We start from the raw sequence: 9,978 nt of genomic DNA, 5'->3' as shown, positions 1-9,978 counted from the left end.
TCTGTCAAATAAATGCTAATAATAAATAAAATAATAAAATTAAATAATAAAAAAAAAAAATTAAACACCAAAACTGCTTTTAACGTTGATAATAATATGAAATATTACTTGAGCAGCAAATCAGCAAGTTAGAATAATTTCTGAAGGATCATGTGAAAAATGTGAAAAGTCATGTTGAAATTCAGCTTAACATCACATATGAATAAATCACATTTTAAAATATATTCAAATCGAAAACAGCTATTTTGAATGAAAATATTATTTCAAAATATTACTGTTTTTACAGTATTTTGGATCAAATAACTGCGGCCTTGTGAGCAGTTGGTGAGCTAAGAGACTTATTTATTCAATTCAAAAATCTTATCAAACTCAAACACTTTAAGGGCCACCAGCCCTTTGTTTTGATGTCTATCAGGGGGCTGAAGCTTTAATTTGGTTGGTCACACCATCAGAAATAAATTGCACTCTGGTAATCACTTAAAATGAAGAAGAAGTATTTAATATTCTGCACTATGTCTGGTATCTAATCAAATAATTGATCATGTGACTCTTTGTATAGGGTCAGATGATCCAGCTTCATCCCAAATCATGCTGGAGCACACAGTTTATTTAAATTATTTTTTTGTTCAATTCAATATTTCACATTGTACATATAATGAAACAAAATAATGTATGAAAAATATTAAAATGGCTAAATAGAAGCATTTACATTTATGAAATGATGTGACAGTGAAGTTTTGAGTTGATTTGATTTGATTTTGTGTTTATTTCTTATAATTACTAACATCTTATCAATAACGGCATCCTCTTTTTGGGCTGGGCAAAAATGTAAACAGCAAAACCTTTTCTGAAATGAAAGTCATTATAATATCAATCCAGACGGACTGAAGCACTCGCCAGGCTTGTGTTTATCAGGGAATTCTTTGCGCTAGTGGCTGATTTCAGTAGCACTTCAGGCCTGGGACCGGGGCAAGGGAAGTGTGTGTGTGTGTGTGTGTGTGTGTGTGTGTGTGTGTGTGTGTGTGTGTATACGTGTGAGCGCTCATAAAATTAGAGAGTCTCACACTCTCTCTCTGCCAGTGTTGGGTTACCCTAGACCAAACACGCTGCAATATTTTAGAGTGTCTACTTTCACCACCCTAGTAATGATGGATGCCCCCAGGTCCTGGGGTGCTGTATGAGTGTGTGTGTGTGTGTGTGTTATAGGAGAGGCCTGACCTCTCTCACACTCAACACAATTGAAAGTGGCACTGTAATGTGAGCAGAAGGGCCTGTGGGTGATCTTGGCCCACTGGCCATATCCGAGTGAGAAAGCCCCCTTTCATAACTTTCAGAGACCTTAAAGTTCAACACTCAAATGCTACAGCTGTTTTCATGTTGTTTTTGTGGTAGTGTTATTGTTTGAAGATCTTTCAAAGACCTGTCATGGCACCACATGCTTGCAAGATAAGTGAATGTATTTCATCTAACTAAATCAAACTAAAAATGAAATAATTGACAAAGCAACACAAAATCAGGCAAGTTTTTATTCAACAAAAGCATGTAGTAAAAAGAAAACAGTCCCATAACTGTATTATTGTTTAAAGTATGGAAAAAAGCAGCATGAGCATTCTTCAGAATATCTCCATTTGTGTTCCTCAGACATTTGTTCGATTAACAAGAGAGGATCCCTGCAGACCCTCATGACTGTGTGAATGTCAACAAGTCTCTTAAGTAAAACTTAAGTACATCCTCCACCTTTCACTGACTTCTTTAAGCACAGTTAAGCCCAGTTATTGGCGAACATAATGTTTCCTATCGGACCCAAATAAATTAAACTTGCTCTCATCACTACTTTGGACCAGTTCTCCTTTCTCCACACAACATGCTCTTCAGCAAATGTGAGTCTAGCCTTTTGATTCTTTCTGCTGATGAGAGGCTTGGTCACTGCAGAGTGCGCCTTCAGTCCGACTTCTTTTAAACGACGAGACACTGTATGCCAAGACACATCCTTACCCTGTTCAGCGCTGAACTGGCGAGCAATCCCAGCTGCAGTGTTGAACCGATTCCCCACTGAGAGTCTCTGCATTATCCTTCCTTGTCTGGCATTTGTCTAACCTGTACAACCGGCCTTTTTGGGGGACTTGAATGAATTAGTGTCATTGTCAGCTGCAATGCTCACAGATTTTAAATGACCAGTTTCTCTTTCAGTGGTTGAAAGGGTCATCCCTTTGGCCCTTTATCTGGACAACCTGCTGTCAGAGGATTTCGGGCACTTTAGAGCGGCTCGCCATCTTGCTATTTCAGTGAAAATTAGAGGAATGCTGTCAGTTAAATAGGGTTTGTCATATAAAAAAAAAAAAAATAACAACATGCCACATATACACAAAAAAAACTGAGATATATCTAAAAGTTCTCTAAAACTCATAACATATTATTTCAAAAAAAATCAAATTTAAAGGGGTCATATGATGCTATTTAAATTTTTCCTTTCTCTTTGGAGTGTTACAAGATCTTGGTGCACTTTCCTGTGAGAGTAGCCTACAATGCCAGTGTCTATTTCTATAAAGTTGGGCAATTCCAACTTTGAAAGGACAGTCTGCCGCTTCTGAATCACAATCTGTAAGTACATTTACATATTTTAAAAAAATTGTCACTGATGATTCAAATGTGAGTTTTGAGCAGTGTAGAGTAGCGCTTGTTGTTTGTCGTTTCTCAGATCACAAATGCAGACATGGTTTTATGTTTACATGGCGCGATACACTACGCAATGCGTAAAAACACAGTATAAGTCATTATAATCAATAATTATGTCCTTTATCGTGGAAAGTCTTATTGATCTTAAACCCTTATATAGATTTGGAACTAATTTGGTGTCTAAATGTTAAAAGAATACTCTTTCTTTAACCCAAAACACTACATGTTACATTGCTTTCAGTTTCACATCCCTCTAATCAAAGCACATAAATTCACAATCATCGATATATGCTTGACCTGACCCTGAATGATCAGCACTCTGTGTGCTTACAAACGTTTCTCAGTAGAAATCTCTGCACTCCAGCAAACTCCAAACTCTCATGATACTTTGTTAAAGCCATTAAATTTGATTAAAATAATATATCTATGAAGCTTCACATAAGCAAGAAAACCTGTGGGAAAATCATATTTTGCTTGGCATGTTGTGCATTGGTTTTAATGGTGGTTTGATTAAATTGGGCCCATTGTCATGCCAGCAGAGAAGAGCAGCTACAGCGCCTTTGTGCTGCGTCCACACTGAGCGGTTTGTCCACAGCTCTTATCAATGAGACTGATTTGATTATGAGCTCATAAGAGCGAGAGCAGTTCTCATGTTTATGGTGCGCTCAGCAGCTCACAGCACAATGTCAGCTTGTCCGCGGGGCACTCCATGAAGAGGTTTCATTCTCTGAACTGCAGTCATGCCTGCACAACCTATTTCCTTTATCTGTGATTTAATTGTGTTTGCTGGAGCTCATGTGTGTGTCTAGACCTTTGTCCTGGCCACAACTGAGCTGAGCCTTAGGAAACATAGAAAACACACTCATTGCACTCAGAAATACACATTAGAGGGATAGTTCCCTGAAAAATAAAGAACAAATGACTTTCTTTCATATGTAGAGCACAGAAGTAAACATTCTGAAAAATGTTCACGCTGCTCTTTTCAGAAGGGCAACACAAAACCAAATAAAACATCATACACATCAAAAAAAGCCTGATCTAACTTTTACAACAAAATTCAATTCAAATCTTACATATTATAAATTCTTCCACAATTAGTCAAGTCAAGTCAAGTCTGCTTTATTGTCAATTCTTCCACATTTACAGTACATACATACATAGAATTGAAATTGCGTTACTCTTAGACCCATGGTGCATACCAGATAACACTAACAGTAGAGCCTAAAAAAATACAGATAGATACAGATCCAATATAAAAAAAAAAAAAAAAATACAACTATACAAATAAGGGCATGTAAAAAAATAAAAATAAAGTTAAATAAAGCAGCACAAGGCACATGGTAGGTATTACTGATAGGGCCTAGTCTGTGTTTTGTATTAAAAGAGCAGTGTGAACTTTTTTGGTGAACTATTAAACCTCTGTCTATTTGCTGTGTTTGCAACAAAATGTGAGTCGTATATTGTGTGTCATAATCAGTAGAAACATCAGTATGAATGAACACAATCCCTGTAGAGAGCCAGTATCAAATTACCAGGAAACATAGTCAAACAGAAGCCAATCTAACCTGGTAATCTCTAATATATACACATATGTGTATTTCATTCACATATCTTTATTTCTTATCATCTGTATGTTGGTGTTGTCTCGGTGTACTGGAAGCTTCAGTCACCAGAACAGATTTCTTATATGTGCAAACATATTCGGCAATAAAGATTAGAAACAAAAAAAAATATTTGAAGCTCTTTTCCTCTGTCCCAGACATTAGGTCTGGCATTGTTTTTTTGTCTGGATCTTTAAATTCATTAAAAAAAAAATACATTAAATGCAGTTGATGCAGTCATACATACCTCCAAATGTCCTTCCTGATATCATAACTAAAAGAGAAAAAGAGTTATTGAAAGGAAAACCTCATGAAATAGTACTTATTATCTTTTATTATTATTATTATTATTATTATTATTATTATTATTTATTATTTATAATAATAATAATTTATTTATTTGACAATAAAATAATTATTTATTTTATTAATTATAAAATTAAATTATTATTATTTTTTTTGTTAAATAATTAAAAAATTATAAAAATAATTCAAATAATTATTTTTAAATAAATAATTCATGCTTTTTTATGGTCTATATTATATATATAGATATATATATATATTATATTAGCTATATATATATATAATATGCTGATGTATATATATATACACACACACACACACACATACATTTTATTTAAATATAAATAAAATTTTCCGCATCATTACTCCAGTCTTCAGTGTCACATGATCCTTCAGAAATCATTCTAATATGCTGATTTAATGCACAAAAAAATTGCATAATATAATTTTGAAACAGTTGTTCTGCTTAATTTTTTTTTTTGAAAACCAAAAGTCATTTTTTTTTCAGGGTTCTCTGATGAGTAGAAAGTTCAAAACAACATTTATTTGATTTTTCTTTATTACTATTATTTAGATTTTTTTTGTAACAGTGTACACGTTTTTGTATTTACTGTCACTTTAATACTTCCTTGCTGAATAAGGTATAATTTTCTTTAAGCAAGTATATTTTCAAAATGTAGTCCTGCAAGCCAGAGTGAGTATATCTTGTCCACTTTTATTTTTTATTATTAATTTGCTTTGTCAAGACCTAAAGGAAGAGAGAGAGAAAAAAACCCCACAAAAAATAAAAAAAAGTATTCAACATAACTTATGCTAGGTCTTACATGTAATCCAGTAGAGTAGATGACATTTGTGCTACACTGAAATTTATTGTCCACAGAAAGCAGCGGTGCCCTGAGGCATGCTGGGAACTGTAGTCCTGTAGTGTCGTGAATGAGCTCCAGCGGCCCCTCACAGCATGCAGATGAGTCAAGCCAATTAAACTACACCACTCAGCTTTAACAACCAGCACAACCAATTCCACCCACTGCTTAATTGCCTTAAGTGGTTGAGCGCTGAGAAAGGGAGCTGATTTAGCAGCGGGGGGTCGTCACTTAATAACTCCTCATTTCCTTCATTTTACACAGTTAGCATGAGTTATGTGCTCTATAAGGAGGCGACATAGATGGCCAGCCTTTCATGAATGTCAGCACTATGCCAGAGAGCTTCGGCCAAGAATTTGACCCCTTGTGTTTAATATATGACTTAGTGACTGCTAATGATAATTGTGGAGTACTTGATTATGCGTCAGAGTTTCCGACATGCATGTGATTTAATGTACAGTAAAGCAGCGTCTTTGTGCCTAATAAAGGATGTATTGTCACAGACGACCGGCCATCAATAACCCTCATTAAAGTGTCTGAGATGGTTTGTGAACGATCGTTATTGTGTTCTGATGGGAAACCTGGATGTGATAATCAGCTTCTGTATGTTTTTGCTAAGAACTTTCAGAGACAATTTTGCGTTTTGAACTGAATAAATGTGTTTTAGTGTACATTTACGGAAGGCGCCAGAGGCGACTGTAAAACTGTAAAAAGATGGAAGTTTATTGCGGAGTCCAGTCCAAACAGCTCTATAGGGAAAACTTTTAACACCTTACTGGCTCATACAGAGCCCTATTGTCTCACTCTCAGTTACATAATCACTGACATCATCAAGAAGAGACTATAACAGCCGTCTGAGCCTTTTCTCGCACACGTTCACACTTATCCAATCACTCATTTGTTCACATATGAACTGTGTGACTCAGTCTTTCTCAGAGAAGACGATCGTTTGGGTTTTGGCTCTGGCTGAAGAGCAGGTATGAACATGTGAAAAAGGAAATGCAACACCTTCTGACATAAGCTTTATTACAGCTCCTTTTCAAATCCACAATGGCATGAGTTAATTATCATAGCAGACATAATTAAGGTGGGTGTGATTGTTTATTTAGCTATTATTGTGTTTGATTATGTGACAATTAGATGGAACTTGTTCCTGTACACTATTGTTCAAATGTATCACATAGTTTCTGTTAGATTTCCTGAGTTATACTGTTAAACATAATGAGTTAATACTAGAATGTCTTTCAGAATCTAGTATTTGTTTCTTTGATTACGCTGGTACTGTAGCTAATCCCATGTTTCTGAAATTAAACTTGCAGGAACGATGGTCATTATTTATATAAACAACAGTAGGGGCATTATTTTCCACCAACCATTTATATTTTTACAAGGGTTTTACACCAGTTTAAATATTCTTTTATACCAAGACTACTAACTAAAAAGCAGTGGTGACAAATAAGCTGAAAAACAGTAGTAACTAATATGAGTAACTAATAGTAACAAGTAACTAATTACTAGTAACTAATAGTAATTTAATGTTATATACTGTCATAGTATCCTTTCAATGAAAAGAAGAGTGATTACTTAAATTAGTGAATCATTTTCAAACTCAGTTTCGCTAAAAAGTGCCAGACTTCCCTTGTGAAAAAGAAGAACATTTTAGGATACTTACTACAGAAATAATATACTTTAAAAGAAGACTTAAGTGCGATCTGAATGAAAGGTTTTTGGACGCTTAATTGCATGTTATTTACAAATGAATGAAAATGTATTATAGTTGAAATAGATATTAACTGGATACACCTAAGTATGACTTATCTTTATATAATTTCATAATTAATTTCATTGTCTGTGAAATATGATTAAAGTGTACTGCTGAATCTACTAACAAGCATTATAAGCTAATTTAAGTAAACCAAAATATACTTTAGTGTCATTTCTATTGAAACTTGTACCTCATGTATTTAAATATATTTGTAATAATGAAGCTGCAATTTAGTACATTTAAAATATATTAACTTTAAATGTAATTGAAAAACACTACAGTTAAAGATATTAAGTACTTTAGTTGTTAGTCAACACATCAAAACAAGTGTACTTCTTTAAAGCACAACAACACATTATTTAAACATTATGATTTCAGTTGTACTTTAAACAAAGCTTTAAATCTGACATTATTACAAGAAGTGAACTTAAGCATACTTAAAAGTGCACTTAAGTGTATTAAGAAAGTATACTCCATTTAAGTACGCTTAAGCAGCCCTTTCTTTCATGAATATTATATGATCTGGAATTATAGCTTTACACACACACACACACACACACACACACACACACACACACACACACACACACACACACAGATATAGATATATATATATATATATATATATATATATATATATTATAAATTTCACAAGAATTCTCATGATGCTACTTTATGTGCACTTTTTTTCACAAGAATTCTCATGATGCTACTTATTTATAACTAAACTCTGTATAGCATTATTATTTCTGCCTCTCAGCCTTTTGAGTGACAGGTCATCCATAGAGCTGAGTCTTTTAACTTCCTCAAGAAACAAAAGCGGGAAATCCTTCTCCATGCACAAACACTGACACACACACACACACACACACACACACACACACATGCACAGAAACTCACTCACTCACACACAGAAACACACTCACACTCACACTCACACACACTCACACCACACACACACACACACACACACACTCACTCACACACACACACACACACACACTCACAACACATACACACACTCACACACACACACACACACACACACACACACACACACACAGAAAAAAAAAAAAACACAAACAAACTCACTCACTCACACACACACACACACACACACACACACACACACACACACACACAACAGACACACAGCACTCAGAAACTCACATCACTCACACAGAAACACATCACACTCGCACACACACACACACACACACACACACACACACACACCACACAACACACACACACACTCACACACACATCACACACAAAACACACACACTCGGCACACACACACACACACTCACACACACACACACACACACACACACACACACACACACACACAGAAACACACATACACACACAGAAACTCACTCACTCACACACACACACACACACACACACACACAAGCTGCAGCATAAAACAAAACGCTCATTCATTACAGTAACGCAATTAAACATGATCAATATTTGCAGTGCACGTGTGTGGTCATGTCACCTGTAAAATTTGGGGAAGACACACAGAATATGAGTATGATGTTCATTGAACTACAAATCTTTAATGTAATGAACTCCAGCGCATGGGGCCGGCGCTCTGAACGAGCCCTCAAACTGTACTTCAGTGAAAGACAGCGTTTATGTGGCACTCTGTATTCTGAAAGGGTTCTGCACTGTTCCCTTCATCAGAGGGAAGAGGGACTCTGTACAAAAACAAGCTTTATGTGTGGATAAAAGACATGACTGCCCTTTTGACTGTGCCCTTGAAATCCAGAACGGATGGAGAGAGACTTTTTGTGCTTTATTAGATATAGTCAACAAAAGAGGAAGATAGAGAGAGAGAAAGATTTTACTCATTAAATCAACCACCAACAAAAGAGCAGATTTATAAGGCAACAAGAAAGCCAAATTCCTTTCTTTATAGCTGCAATGCATTGCTATTATTATAAATACATTTATATATAGCTTTAGCTGTAAGGTCATGCTGCGTGAGGATTGACCGTCCGAGCTGCGATCATAGCACAGATCCTTTCTTACAAACATGCAGTTTTGTTTTGCTCCACAAGACGTTAACTGTTGTTCTGGAGTGGTGTGGATTATTGTGATGTTTTTATCAGCTGCTTGGACTCTTATTCTGACGGCACCCATTCACTGCAGAGGATCCATTGCTGAGACAGTGATAGAATGCTACATTTCTCCAAATCTGTTTTCCATTAAGAAACTCATCTACATCTTGGATGGCCCGAGGGTGAAAAAAAAAAAAAAAAATTGACAGCTTAACTTAAACTGCTTCAGCCAGCAAAAACCGATATAGACTAATACAAATTATGTTCTTTTTTGTTGGTTTAGTTATAAAGCTCTAGTTTTCCAGTGGAGTGGAAATAAAATGCTGTTTTCAATTAGCCATCTCTATTAGTAGTTTTGTTTTTCATTAGCCATTATGTGTTAGCTGTTTTTATAAGCCATAATGTTTTAGCCATTAGGTGCTTTGCATTAACAGCTGTTTTTTTTCAGCTGTTTTGTGTTAGCATTTACATATATATTATATATATTAGCTGGTTTGTATTGCTAGTCTGTAATTGGTTTTTATTAGCCATAATGTATTAGCCATTAAATATTAGCCACTTTGTATTAAAGGTTTTGTAGCTGTTATTTTTTATTAGTCTTTATGTTTTAGCTATATTGTATTAGCAGTTATATATTAGCTGGTTTGTATTGCTGTTTACGAAATTTAAAGGGGTCATATGATGCGATTTCAAAT

Source organism: Cyprinus carpio, chromosome A8, assembly GCF_018340385.1.
Source record: "Cyprinus carpio isolate SPL01 chromosome A8, ASM1834038v1, whole genome shotgun sequence".
NCBI lineage: Eukaryota > Metazoa > Chordata > Actinopteri > Cypriniformes > Cyprinidae > Cyprinus > Cyprinus carpio.
This window is presented reverse-complemented; position numbering follows the sequence as displayed.